The sequence below is a fragment of the Saccopteryx bilineata genome, chromosome 2, assembly GCF_036850765.1.
Source record: "Saccopteryx bilineata isolate mSacBil1 chromosome 2, mSacBil1_pri_phased_curated, whole genome shotgun sequence".
Lineage (NCBI taxonomy): Eukaryota > Metazoa > Chordata > Mammalia > Chiroptera > Emballonuridae > Saccopteryx > Saccopteryx bilineata.
In genome coordinates this window covers 98,875,506-98,890,635 of record NC_089491.1, presented here as the reverse complement: position 1 = coordinate 98,890,635, position 15,130 = coordinate 98,875,506, and the positions used below count along the sequence as shown (strand labels likewise).

At 42.8% G+C, this 15,130-nt stretch overlaps 2 protein-coding genes across 8 annotated transcripts in view; one reads left to right on the top strand and one right to left on the bottom strand.

The window, feature by feature from the left end:
* CENPP (centromere protein P) overlaps positions 1-15,130 on the bottom strand; it is a 261,199-nt gene that overhangs the window by 47,714 nt on the left and 198,355 nt on the right. The window lies entirely within an intron of this gene.
* Positions 5,785-15,130, top strand: part of ECM2 (extracellular matrix protein 2) — a 49,121-nt gene continuing 39,775 nt past the window's right edge. For all 3 annotated transcript variants that reach the window (XM_066257461.1, XM_066257460.1, XM_066257458.1), the window contains exon 1: positions 5,785-5,913. The gene's annotated coding sequence lies outside the window, so the exon portion shown is untranslated. The remainder of the gene's footprint in view (positions 5,914-15,130) is intronic.

The window sequence follows — 15,130 nt, the reverse complement described above, 5'->3', positions numbered from 1 at the left end:
GAGAACCTGCATGTGAATGGCCACAATGGCAGTGGCCCCTGGCCTTATGTAAGATAATAGCACATGCACTGTTTGTTTGGGGTTTTTTTTAATTTTTATTTATTTATTTCAGAGACAGAGCGAGAGTCAGAGAGAGGGATAGATAGGGACAGACAGACAGGAATGGAAAGAGATGAGCAACATCAATCATCAGTTTTTCGTTGCAACACCTTAGTTGTTCATTGATTGCTTTCTCATATGTGCCTTGACCGCGGGCCTTCAGCAGACCGAGTAACCCCTTGCTCAAGCCAGCGACCTTGGGTCCAAGCTAGTGAGCTTTTTGCTCACACCAGATGAGTCCGTGCTCAAGCTGGCGACCTCGGGGTCTCGAACCTGGGTCCTTCCGCATCCCAGTCCAACGCTCTATCCACTGCGCCACCGCCTGGTCAGGCACATGCAATGTTTTGAAACTTCTTTCTTCTTGGTATATTGTGCACAACTTTACACACCTGTGTAACAGTTACTTCAGTTTCTCTCCATAGCTCACGGCAGCCCACTGTCCCATATCAATATACAACTGGGTTAATTCCTTCCCCACCCCACCCATGGTTACAATGATCCAAAGTGCTTTCCTAGGGGGATATCCATGCTGAGAAAAACATGTTTCCATACTGGATTCCTAGACAGGAAAGGCTGGGACGGAGTATAGTTATTTTTAAGTTGCCCTCAAAAAATATGCATTTCTGTTTGCACCCAAACACCACATGCCATCAACATTTTTTTCCTACTCAAGCAATGTATACATTTCAAATCAGGCCATATTTTTTAAGGCTATTTTGTTAAAAAACACCTTCAGGTCCACAGCAAAATAAAGAGGAAGGCACTATACAGAGATTTCCCATATATCCCCAGTTTCCCTTCTAGCCTCCCTCATTATCAACATCCCCAACTATCATGGTGCATTTGTGACAATTAATGGACCTGCACTTCATCTCCCAAGTCACAGTTACGTCAGGATGCACTCTGGGTATTATGCACTGTGTGGGTTTAGACAACTATATGACGGCATGTGTCCATCATATATTAGAGTAGTTTCACCGCCCTACAAATCCTCTGTGCTCCTCCTGTTCATCCCTTTCCTCCCCAAACCCTAGCAACCTCTCATCTTTTTACTGTCTCCAAGTTAGCCTTTTCCAAACAGTTGTAATCATACAGTTTTTGGCCTTTTCAGAATGGCTTATTGCACTTAGAATTTATGCACGTAAGGTTCCTCCATGTCTTCTCATGGCTTGAGAGCCACTCATTTTAGCACGGAGTAGTATTTCGTTTTCTGGATGTACTACAGTTTATCCATTTACCTACTGAAGGACATCCTCGCTGTTTCTAAACTTTGGCAATTATGAATAAAGCTGCTATAAATATCCATTGGAAGGTTTTGTGTGAACATAAGTTTTAAATTCATTTGAGTAAATATCAAGGAGCATGATTGCTGGATCATATGGTAAGAATATGTTTAGTTTTGTAAGAAACTGCCAAACTGTCTTCCAAAGTGGCTGCACTATTACACATTCCCACCAGCAGTGTGGAGAGTTCCTGTTTTTCCACATTCTCACCAGCATTTGGTGCTTTGAATTTTTGTAATTCTAATTGGTAATACTGTGCTATCTGGTTATGACTGAGAATACAGAGTTAGACACTGACCAAAAGTTCTGAAACGGTAGGTAGAGATGGTCAACTTTGTGCTGGTACTGGGTTGTACTGTAGCAAATTTGAATTCAGAACATGGGGACTCCATGTTCCACCAGCCACCCAAGGCCAAGTAGACGAGGACATGGGTTCAATTTGGGGGAAAATGCCTAGTACTTAGAACAAACAATAGAGACATCTGGAGGATTGAGGTTATCTGCCTGCTACTTGATAGATAGGTGAATTCCAAACTGCCCTCTTGATGTTCCGCTTATCTGTCAGACCTCACCCTTACTGGACTATCACCCCTGAGACAAAGGAATTCCAAAAAACTGACAACCCGCCCCAAGGAGGGGCTCCGGACACACCAGGACTTTTGCCTCAGTATCCCCTCAGGCTCTCCCAAACACTATATAACTTGCCCCTAGTCCAGGGGTCCCCAAACTACGGCCTGTGGGTTACATGCGGCCCACTGAGGCCATTTATCCGGCCCCCGCCGCACTTCTGGAAGGGCACCTCTTTCACTGGTGGTCAGTGAGAGGAGCATAGTTCCCACTGAAATATTGGTCAGTTTGTTGAATTAAATTTACTTGTTCTTTATTTTAAATATTGTATTTGTTCCCGTTTTGTTTTTTTACTTAAAAATAAGATATGTGCGGGTGCATAGGAATTTGTTCATAGTTTTTTTTATAGTCCGGCCCTCCAACGGTCTGAGGGACAGTGAACTGGCCCCCTGTGTAAAAATTTTGGGGACCCCTGCTCTAGTCTGTAACTGGTGCTCTTCTCCCCCAGGAGAAGTGCCCGGCAGGGTTCCTTTCTTCCTTTCAATAAAGCCTGTTTAGTCTGGTCTTTCAGACTCCCATGGATTCCAACACTACTCTTAAATGCAGCTTCCCAATGAACCTCACCATTCCTAGGACCTGTCATTTCTAAATCTGGAACACTCACAGAGCTATCCTGTCCCACACATATTTTGGGCTGTAATGTCATCTATCAGACAGAGTCTATGTGCCTTTATTTATTTATTTATTTATTTATTTATTTATTTATTTATTTATGGTAGAGACAGAGAGAGGGATGATAGGGACAGACAGGAAGGGAGAGAGATGAGAAACATCAATTCTTCGTGTGGTTCCTTAGTTGTTCATTGATTGATTTCTCATATGTGCCTTGACCGGGGGGCCACAGCAGACCGAGTAACCCCTTGCTTGAGCCAGCTTGGGTACAAGCTGGTGAGCTTTGTTCAAACCAGATGAGCCCGCGCTCAAGCTGGCGACCTCGGGGTCTTGAACCTGGGTGCTCCACATCCCAGTCCAACGCTCCATCCACTGCGCCACCGCCTGGTCAGGCTATGTGCCTTTAGTCTTTACGAAATTTCTCAGAATTTCTTGTCTTCTAAGAGTACTAATTATGGCTTTGGCTGGATAGGTCGGTTGGTTAGAGCATCGTTCTGAAGCACAGAGGTTACCAGTTCAATCAACAGTCAGAGCACATACAAGAACAGATTGATATTCTTGTCTCACTCTCTGCCTTTCTGATAGATAAAATGGCTACTCTGCTGCCATCTCTAAAACAATGCAGGCCTGAAGGAGAAGGACTGGATTACTTAGTAACCAGTCCTTACTTGGGACGTCCTTCTTACTTGGTAACCTGGCCCAAACCTCTCTTTTGCTGATAAATGACGGTTGAGCTGCTGTGCAAATTTTTTTTTTTTTTTTTCTGAAGCTGGAAATGGGGGGAGACAGTCAGATAGACTCCCGCATGCGCCCGACTGGGATCCACCCAGCACGCCCACCAGGGGTGAAGCTCTGCCCACCAGGGGGCGATGCTCTGCCCCTCCGGGGTGTCGCTCTGTCGAGACCAGAGCCACTCTAGCGCCTGGGGCAAAGGCCAAGGAGCCATCCCCAGCACCCAGGTCATCTTTCTCCAATGGAGCCTTGGCTGCGGGAGGGGAAGAGAGAGACAGAGAGGAAGGAGGGGGGGGGTGGAGAAGCAAATGGGCGCTTCTCCTATGTGCCCTGGCCAGGAATCGAACCCGGGTCCCCTGCACGTCAGGCCGACGCTCTACCGCTGAGCCAACTGGCCAGGGCTGCTGTGCAAAGTTTTGAGGAGCTGTGGCACCACTCCAATCCACAATGGAGGAAATAGTCTTGTGCCAACAGATGTAGCAAAATTAAGAAACAGAACATTTTCATCCCCCACTGTAAGGTTATAGTTCATTTCATTGCTTATTCCTTCTTAAGGGCTCCCTGGCCTCCTCTTTGAAATGCATCAAGATGTTTATCTTCACAGCAGAATCTGGGAAGTGTCCTTGGGAGCAAACATTTAGGAGGAGCCTGACCTTATGCTTAGGAAAGGAGACAGTCTTGAAAAGGGCAGAACCACAAACCTTAAATCTTTATCTTGTCTCCCAGAGAGAATGTCAGATAGACTGGTAATGGACCTGTGTTAACTTACCAAGGAGACATTCCTACCAAACAAACCCCCCACCTCCTACTCACCCTCACGTCAGTGACCAATGCCATAAACCAGGATGTTGTGAGTGTACTGGTGCACCACCCGATGTCGGCAGATGCCTGTAGCAGCCACCCCTAGCTCCTATATCTAACACTCTCTCCTGCAGCTTGGGGCTGACACCCTTTGCTGGTCTCAGCTTGCTAGCACCCAGGCAGTTTAAAATAAATTTTCCTTTGTGAACACAACAGCCTCATGTTTTCGGTTCAACACATGGTTTCTGCCTTTCAACTTCCTCTCATTAAAATCAATAAATAAAAATTACCAAAAAAAAAAAAAAGGTACTAATTATTTTGTAGTGCAGTGTTAATATTTTAAAAATCAAATGGGAGTTTTTATTATTTTTAGGAATTTGAGTGCTCATATGCTTAGTCAACCATCTTGATTTGATCTATCCAGATCATTTTTACATTTTTTTGGAGAAAAAAAAATGTAGCTCTTCTCTGTCAAATAATTTAGACCTCTGAAGTAGAATAATGAGAATTTTTTAAAAAGAAGAAGCTTGACTAGGCAGTGGCACAGTGGATAGAGAGTAGGGGCCTGGGATGCTGAGGACCCAGATTTAAAACCCCGAGGTTGCTAGCTTGAGTGCGGGCTCATCTGGCTTGAGCATGAGATCACAGACATGACACCACCGTCACTGGCTTAAGCCCAAAGGTCACTGGCTTGAAGCCCAAGGTCAATGGATTGAGTCCAAGGTCAATGGCTTGCGCAAGTGGTCACTCGGTCTGCTGTCCCCCCCCCCGCCCCCAGTCAAGGCACATATGAGAAAGCAATCAATGAACAACTAAGGTGATGTAACAAAAAATTGATGCTTCTCATCTCTCTCCCTTCCTGTCTGTTTCTGTCTCTCTAGCTAAAAAAAAAAGAAAGGAAAAAAATAGATATTATCATCCCTGTGTACAAAAACTAAACTTTAGAAACAGTAGTAACTTACCCAAAGTCACCTGTAAACAGAGGCGTGGGTCTGAAACCCTGACTTGTCTCTGAGCTGCTCCCTTGCAGATGCAGAAACTGAAGCCAAAGTACATAACCAATTTGCCAGAGTAATCATAATAGGAAGCCTCACAGATCCTTTGTACATTTTCTTGTTATTGCTTCAAGGTGGAAAGTTACATAATTTCAGTGACATTACTATGTAACAGCTTTTTGTTTGGTTAACAATACTGCATGTGTGATTCCCAGTGGGCAGGCAGAGAGATGGATGATGAGTTAAATAACACTACCCAACTACAGGCTTCCCAGGAATGTGGTACCTTAAACTTGGCAAAAACAGCATCTCTGTAATCAGATAAAGCTCAAGTGCTATCAACTAGGCTAGTATAAATATTAAGAATCTTTATGTAAAGAGTCTATGAAAACCACAGATTTCTTTCTTGTTTTTTAACCACAGATTTCTTAATCAAGCTTCATTTTTATGCTTCCAACTTCGCCTTCCCAGCCCACAGACTAATTTCCCCCCCTGCAGTTTTTCACTTTTCCTATGATTTCGAAAGAAATATTTCCCTTAGTAACCATTTCCCCTGGTTACTCTCTTGGCTGGTTTTCAGCACAAAGAACTGAAAGGCATTTATCCCCAAGGGAAGCAGTCATTTTAGATTTTACTAAGAAGTCAGTTAACATTTTTCAACATTCCTTTCTGTACTTTGTTTTAAAGAAAGCTCTGTTTTTGTTTCATTTGCAGCTGGAGACGTAAATGACACCAAGCAAAGCCTACTTAGTTTAGAGTTTCAGGTAAAAAAGTTTTCAATTTTAAGTTTTTACTAAAGCATGTGGAATGGTTTTAATATTTGGGTATTTTATGCTGTAAATGTGTTTAACACTTGAGGAAATTGGCTCTTACTAATAGATTTTTAAACTTTAAAATGTACATTATTCTGTTTACTTGTTTTTCTCAGGGTGAAAACTTCCCAAATATTTCAAAATTTACGAAACTGGGATTAAAAATATTCGTATATGTTTAAATAGAATAATGTACTCAATAGAAATGGTTTGAAAATTTTCGTCTGTATTTTTCAGTCCGAAAGAACATAAAGGATTAATTAAAACTTTTTTTTCATTTTAAGCTTGTAGAGTGAAGTTAAAAAGGATAACAGACATCTAATAGCTTCATGTAGAAGTTTAAAATCCTAAACTTAGTATTTTAAAAGCTTACTTAAGAGTGCTGATTAAAAAGTTTAAGGAGAAAAACAGTAAGTTAACTAGATTTAAAGATGATATTTAATGTTGGGATAAACACAGTTATGTGCTACAAGAAAAATTTACTTGATCAAAATAAGAATAACTGCAATTAGAGTGCCATAAAAGTTTATCTCTAGAAACCTATGAACTCAATTGCAGAGCTGTTTACTAATTTTTTTTTTTTTAACAGAGTCAGAGAGAGGGATAGACAGACAGGAATGAAGAGATGAGAAGCATCAATCATCAGTTTCTCGTTGCAACACCTTATTTGTTCATTGATTGCTTTCTCATATGTGCCTTGACCGTGGGCCTTCAGCAGACTGAGTAACCCCTTGCTCGAGCCAGCGATCTTGGGTCCACGCTGGTGAGATTTTTGCTCAAACCAGATGAGCCCGTGTTCAAGCTGGCGACCTCGGGGTCTCGAACCTGGGTCCTTCACATCCCAGTCCACGCTCTATCCACTGCGCCACCACCTGGTCAGGCCTGTTTACTAAATATTAAATGTGATGCAAAATTCTATAAATTGTTGAAAATAACAAAGACCTAGGCATCAATTATAAAATTAACATTGAGAGCCCATTCCCTAAAAATTGTTTAAACATTTCAGTGAGACTATTTAGATTCTGATTTTATTAAAGTTAAGATAGCTCTGCAAATTTATTTCTGTACATATCTAGTTAAATTTCTGGATTAGTAAAAATAGGATAATTTGAGGGGGGAAAGAGATAAAGACTAAGGGAGATGGTTTCCATGATGGGGAAAGTGGAAGAGGGGTGAACTCAAGCATCCTGCTGAGTGGTCACAGGGGGGCCAGGGATGGACTACAGGACACCAAGGACCCTCAATGGGAGTTTATCTTCAGAGCCCTCAAGTTCATGCCCAACCCCCCCATAACTCTTACCTACCACGGGGGCCTACACACATGACTCTCAAAGTAAGAACATTTCTCTGTGTGTTTTATGCACAGCAGAGCACGCATACTTTCCATCAGAGCCCACCTGCCTTGCCGCTCAGCACAGGTTACTTCCAGGCTACCTCATGGTCCAACTTGTCATAAGCACCCCTGCTGCTGTTGCTGTTCCTTCCCAATATCAGTTTGCTCTCGTAATTTACTTTTACAATGTTAACTGCAAATCACCTAAGGGGTTTACTCCTTCCTTGCATTTTGCATGTTACCTTTTCTAAAAATAGATTACAAAAAGTGGTTCTAATGTAGTTTTGTCTTGATGACCTACTGTAAAGACTCTGGAGTGACTGCAATAATTAATGTCCATATATGCTGAACAAACTTTGCAGTGCTGAGGTTCGCTGATATAAATATAAAGACACCTTCATGGTGGCAAGTCAAATATGACTCAAGGTCAACCTGACTACAGGAAGATGATTTTGTTGGACGAAGGTATAAAAAAGAACAACTGAGATTCAGAAGGGCAATCCGAGCAGATATCACACCTAGTTCTCCTCACCAGGTCCCTAGAAACAAGAGAAGATTAATTACAAATACACACATGAATATACAGCTACACTAGAAAATAATGAGAATTCCTGCTGAGAGAAACTCTGAGGAGTCCTTCGAAGACAGGAGAACACGGGAATGAATTCAAAGAGGGAAAACATTGCCATAGTGTGGGAAAGAACTACATAAAACAGAGCTTGGATGGGGGGAAAAATGTTAGAGTAAAAGAGTCCAAGAAGGATAGATTAAAAAACAAAACAAAACACCGATATATTAAACTTCTAACTATTAAACATAAAGTGAAAATATTAAAAAAAAAACCTATACAAAGAGGGAAAATGCCCTGGCTGGATAGTTCAGCTGGCTAGATCATTGTCCGGATATATAGAGGTTGCCGGTTCAATCCCTGGTCGGGGCACAAACAGAAACAGATTAATGTTTCTCTCTCTCTCTCTCTATCCCTCTCCCCCTTCCTAACTCTCTAAAAATCAATAAGTAAATTAAAAAAAGAAAAAGAGAAAGGAAAAATGAGATTTCTTAGAAAGAGATAAAAATTAGATTCAAATTGGCCTGACCTGTAGTGGCACAATGGATAAAGCATCAGCGCTTAGGTCACCAGTTCAAAACCCTGGGTTTGCCTGGTCAAGGCACATATGGGAGTTGATGCTTCCTGCTCCTCCCCCTACTTCCTCCCTCCCCCCCCCCTCTCGTCTCTCTAAAATAAATAAATAAAATCTTAAAAATAAATTTTAATAAGTTAAAAAAATAAAGTATTGAAGGAAATTATTTTTAAAATAATACTATTTCCAACTAAACTGAATACTTTCAGACATATTAGAATTCGAAATTTTTATAACTCACAACATTCTCTTTTAAGATGTAGATATATTTCAGTAGGAAATAGAATGAATCCAAGGGCTTCTAATAATGGCAGGCTAGGCAATTCAGACTGATGGACCTGCTAAGAATAATTAGACAAAAGAAGAAAATAACAGGGCCAGTGATAAGACTAAGACCCAAAGAAGTTTGGAATAGCTTTTTCTTCTGGTGGCATCTGTGTACCCAGATGAGGTGGTTGAGAAGCTTAGTATATAGCTTTAAAACAGCCTCATTAGGCAAGAGAGAAACAAAAACCAAGGGACAGGACCAAACCAGCAGCAGGGGTGGCAGGGACAGTGATGCCAGTGAAACCACCAGGCTCGTTTTGGGACACAAAGTGCTTCAAATCACTCAATCCATAACTGGTAGTGTCCTTAGTTTCATGTATGAGGCAAATGTAAATCTTTTTGGCATAAAGAATATATCATCCTAGGATTCAAAGTATTTTCAAATTTTTTCATATACAATGGCACTCAATCAAAAGCCATCAGGCATACAAACAAGACAATGTAACTAAAGACCTCAAGAAATACAAACTATAGAAATAGATATAAAGAGGGTCCAAAAAATGGAGTCTTCAGACACAAACTTTAAAAAATATGACACATTTGGCCCTGCCAGTTGGCTCAGTGGTAGAGTGTCGACCTGGTGTGCAGAAGTCCCGGGTTCAATTCCCGGCCAGGGCATACAGGAGAGGCGCCCATCTGCTTCTCCACCCCTCCTCCTCTCCTTCCTCTCTGTCTCTCTCTTCCCCTCCTGCAGCCAAGGCTCCATTGGAGCAAAAGATGGCCCAGGAGCTGAAGATGGCTCTGTGGCCTCTGCCTCAGGCGCTAGAATGGCCCTGGTTGCAACAGAGCAATGCCCCAGATGGGCAGAGCATCGCCCCCTGGTGGGCATGCCGGGTGGGTCCCCATCGGGCGCATGCGGGAGTCTGTCTGACTGCCTGTCTCCCCGTTTCCAGCTTCAGAAAAATACAAAAAAAAGATTGAAAATTTCAGTTGAGAGTCAAAACTAATAAAAACCCACTGAAAACTTAAAAAACTAAAAAAACCCCCCACAAAACAGAAATAAGGAAGCCAATGAGTGGGTTTAATAGCAAATAAATCACAGCTGGAGAGATAATTAGTTAACTGGATGATAGATTTAAAGAATAACTAGGATGGCCTGACCTGTGTTAGCGCAGTGGATAAAGTATCGACTTGGAACACTGAGGTCGCTGGTTCAAAACCCCAGGTTTGCCATGTCAAGGCACATATGAGAAGCAACTACAAGTTGATGTTTCCTACTTCTCCCTTTTCCCACCTCCTCCTAAAATCAATAAATAAAATCTAAAAAAAAAAAATTACCAGGATGAATCAGAGTCACAGAATAATGAAAAATACAAGACAGGGAAAGAGACATTAAAGACATAATAAGAAACAAAACAGAAACAAACTCACTGATACAGGAAACAAACTAATGGTTGTTAGATGGGAGGAAGGTATGGAGGGCTTGGGGGCTAAGTGGAAAGGTAAAGGGGTTTAAGTAATAAAAGTGGCAGTTACAAAATAGTGCAGCACAGAGAATATACTAATATTGTAATATCTATGTATAGTGTCAGGTGGGTAGAAGACTTATCAGAGCTATCATTTAATAAGTTATATAAGCCTGACCAGGCAGTGGCGCAGTGGATAGAGCGTCAAACTGGGACGCGGAAGGACCCAAGTTCGAGACCCCGAGGTCGCCAGCTTGAGTGCGGGCTCATCTGGTTTGAGCAAGGCTCACCAGCTTGAGCCCAAGGTCGCTGGCTCGAGCAAGGGGTCACTCGGTCTGCTGTAGCCCCAGTGGTCAAGGCACATATGAGAAATCAATCAATGAACAACTAAGGAACTGCAACGAAGAATTGATGTTTCTCATCTCTCTCTCCCTTCCTGTCTGTCTCTGTCTCTGCCAAAAAAAAATAATAATAACAATAAGTTATATAAGTGTCTAACCATCTATGGTATACCCTGAAACAAATAAAATATAGAGTGTCAACTGCAATTAAAAAATAAAACAAGCCCTGGCCAGTTGGCTCAGCGGTAGAGCGTCGGCCTAGCGTGCGGAGGACCCGGGTTCGATTCCCGGCCAGGGCACACAGGAGAAGCGCCCATTTGCTTCTCCACCCCTCCACCGTGCTTTCCTCTCTGTCTCTCTCTTCCCCTCCCACAGACAAGGCTCCATTAGAGCAAAGATGGCCCGGGCGCTGGGGATGGCTCTGTGGCCTCTGCCTCAGGCGCTAGAGTGGCTCTGGTAGCAACATGGCGAAGCCCAGGATGGGCAGAGCATCGCCCCCTGGTGGGCAGAGCGCCGCCCCTGGTGGGCGTGCCGGGTGGATCCCGGTCGGACGCATGCGGGAGTCTGTCTGACTGTCTCTCCCTGTTTCCAGCTTCAGAAAAATGAAAGAAAAAATAAATAAATAAAAAATAATAATAATAAAAAAAAATAAAACAAGCCCTGGCCGGTTGGCTCAGCGGTAGAGCGTCGGCCTGGCGTGCGGGGGACCCGGGTTCGATTCCCGGCCAGGGCACATAGGAGAAGTGCCCATTTGCTTCTTCACCCCCATCGCCTTCTTCCTCTCTGTCTCTCTCTTCCCCTCCCGCAGCCAAGGCTCCATTGGAGCAAAGATGGCTTGGGCACTGGGGATGGCTCCTTGGCCTCTGCCCCAGGCGCTAGAGTGGCTCTGGTCGCGGCAGAGTGACGCCCCGGAGGGGCAGAGCATCGCCCCCTTGTGGGCAGAGCGTCGTCCCTGGTGGGCATGCCGGGTGGATCCCGGTCGGGCGCATGCGGGAGTCTGTCTGACTGTCTCTCCCCGTTTCCAGCTTCAGAAAAAAATAAATAAAACAAGAGCCTGACCAGGTGGTAGCACAGTGGATAGAGCGTCGGACTGGGTTGCAGAGGACCCAGGTTCGAGACCCCAAGATTGCCAGCTTGAGCGCAAGCTCATCTGGTTTGAGCAAAAACTCACCAGCTTGGACCCAAGGTCGCTGGCTTGAGCAAGGGGTTACTCAGTCTGCTGAAGGCCCGTAGTCATGGCACATATGAGAAAGCAATCAATGAACAACTAAGGTGTCGCAACGACACACTGATGATTGATGCTTCTCATCTCTCTCTGTTCCTGTCTGTCTGTCCCTGTCTATCCCTCTCTCTGACTCTCTCTCTGTCCCTGTAAAATAAATAAATAAATAAAATAAAACAAGTAAAAACAACCCCCCAAACCAGCAAAACAAAACAAGACGTAATAAGAAGACTATCAGCCCTGGCCAGTTGGCTCAGCAGTAGAGTGTTGGTCCAGCGTGTGGAAGTCCGGGGTTCGATTCTTGGTCAGGGCACACAGGAGAAGCGTCTATCTGCTTCTCCACCCTTCCCCCTCCCCTTCCTCTCTATCTCTCTCTTCCCCTCCCGCAGCCAAGGCTCTGTTGGAGGAAAGTTGGCCCAGGTGCTGAGGATGGCTCCATGGCCTCTGCCTCAGGCACTAGAATGGCTCGGACTGCAGCAGAGCAACGTCCCAGAGGGGCCGAGCATCGCCCCCTTGTGGGCATACTGGATGGAGCCTGGTTGGGTACATGTGGGAGTCTCTCTGACTGCCTCCTTGCTTCTAACTTTGGAAAGAAAAAAAAAAGAAGACTATCATAATGTAACTATAGTTCCAAAAAAGAAAGAGAGAGAAGCAAGAAAGCAGTATTTAATGAAATAAGGGCTTAAAAGTTTCCGAATTTGATGAATATGAGGCTACAGTTTCAAAAATGTTTTGAATCTCAAACAGGGTAAGAACAAGAAAATTATATGTATAACAGAGTAAAACAGCTGAAAAACAAAGCTAAAGAGAATATAGTAAAAGCAGCCAGAAAACAAAGTTACTTTTAGCAGAGGGGGAAGAGTCCTGAGCCCCAGGAACAAAGCCCCAGCCTGCAGCCCCAGAGCCTAGAAGAGGCGTATGAACAGTATTTAGCTGGAAACAAGTCAGGATACTGTTTGTGAGAAAGAGTCTGATTTCTCAGACTCAGGATCCTTCTTTTTTTTTTTTTTTCTTTTTGTATTTTTCTGAAGCTGGAAACGGGGACAGACAGTCAGACAGACTCCCGCATGCGCCCGACCGGGATCCACCCGGCACGCCCACCAGGGGCGACGCTCTGCTCACCAGGGGGCGATGCTCTGCCCCTCCGGGGCATCACTCTGCCGCGACCAGAGCCACTCTAGCACCTGGGGCAGAGGCCAAGGAGCCATCCCCAGCGCCCAGGCCATTCTTGCTCCAATGGAGCCCTGGCTGCGGGAGGGGAAGAGAGAGACAGAGAGGAAGGGGGGGGGGTGGAGAAGCAAATGGGCGCCTCTCCTATGTGCCCTGGCCAGGAATCGAACCCGGATCCCCCGCACGCTAGGCCGACGCTCTACCGCTGAGCCAACCGGCCAGGGCCCAAAGTTACTTTTAAAAGAAAAATAATTAAATCGACAGATGACTACATAATAGAAACTATGAAAACAAGAAGACATTGAAATGAAACCTTCAAAATGCTGAACAAAACACTTGTCAATCTAGAATTTCATATCTAGACAATACATCATTTCAGAATAAACAAAATATAAATATTTTCAGATAAAAAATAATTGGTTATCAGTTTCCTGAACTATAAGAATGAAATGTCTTCATCAATTAGAAATAAAATACTCTTAATAGAAAACTGAAGATGCTGGAAGGAATAAAAAGAAACAAAAAGGATAAATGTTTAGGTAAATCTAAATTAGTGGTTCTCAACTGAAGGCAGGATGAATCCCTCCATACGATATAGGATACCATTAATAATGTCTGGAGACATTTTTGGTTGTCAAAACTGAAGGGAAGTTGTTAGGGTCATCTATTGACTTGATGCCACGAATGCTACTTAGTATAGAAAGGCCAGCCCCCGGCAAAAAAGAATTATCCAGCCCAAATATTATAGTGTGAAGGCTGAGAAAGCCTGATATAAATGAACTTTGAGCATAAAATATAAAAAATAATCTTTTGAGGGTTTAGCATATATAAAGAAATAAAGTGTATGACAAAAGCAGAATATGTGCCAGGATGAAGTATTTTTTGTTTTTGTTTTTGCCAGGGTAAAGTTCAAGTTGTCCTGGTTCTTACATTGTACAGGAAGAGGTAAAGGTACTGATTGTGTTTAGACTTGATTAGTCAGAGATGTGCGTGGCAAGCTGTACAAAGAACAGAAAGGTAAAAAGTGTATAATTGTTAATGTAATAATAAAAAATAAGTAATCAGCCTGACCAGGTGGTGGCGCAGTGGATAGAGCGTTGGACTGGGATGCCGAGGACTCAGGTTCGAGACCCCGAGGTGGTCATCAACTTGAGCGTGGGCTCATCTGGTTTGAGCAAAAGCTCACCAGCTTGGACCCAATGTCTCCGGCTAGAGCAAGGAGTTACTCAGTCTGCTGAAGGCCTGTGGTCAAGGCACATATGAGAAAGCAATCAATGAATAACTAAGGTTTCGCAATGTGCAACGAAAAACTAATGATTGATGCTTCTCATCTCTCCGTTCCTGTCTGTCTGTCCCTGTCTATCCCTCTCTCTGACTCTCTCTGTCTCTGTAAAAAAAAAAAAAAAAAAGTAATCAATTTTTAAAAAAGAATTAAAAAAAAAACAGACCAGGCAAGATAAATAGAAAGCAAATAATCAGAAACCAGATTTAAACCAAAATGCATCAAGTGTTATATTAGAGTAAATATTACAATTAAAAGACAAAGGTCAGCCTGACCTGTGGTGGCGCAGTGGATAAAGCGTCAACCTGGAATGCTGAGGTCACCGGTTCAAAACTCTGGGCTTGCCTGGTCAAGGTACATATGGGAGTTGATGCTTCCTGCTCCTCCCCCTGTTCTCTCTCTATCTCTCCCTCACTCTCTCTCTCTAATAAAAATGAATAAATAAAAATAAAAAAATAATTTAAAAAAATTAAAATTCCATAAAAAAAAAAAAGACAAAGGTCAGACTACATTAAAACCAATGTGCTAATAGAAGGTATATTGAAAATATAAGACTATGGACAGGTGGAAAATAAAATGATGCAAAAATAGATTAATTAGACATTAACCAAAAGAAAGCAACTCCCATTATCAGGCAAAGTAGATCTTATGACAAAAATCTCTACTAGAGATACAGAAAGTATCTAATGATCAAAGTACCAGAAAAATATAGCAATTATGTTTGCATATACCTCAAACATAGTCTCAAAATATGTCAGTAAATATGACCAAAGTGAGTTATAAATATTAAACCACATCCAAAAATAATTCCCCGGGATAATATAGTTAAAAAACAATGAAGACTTATATTATCTTATGTATAAATTAAAATTAAAACACAAAAGTACTTCCAGAAGACATATGTGTAAGAATGTATATAATAGCAAAAAATTGGAAAAATTAAATA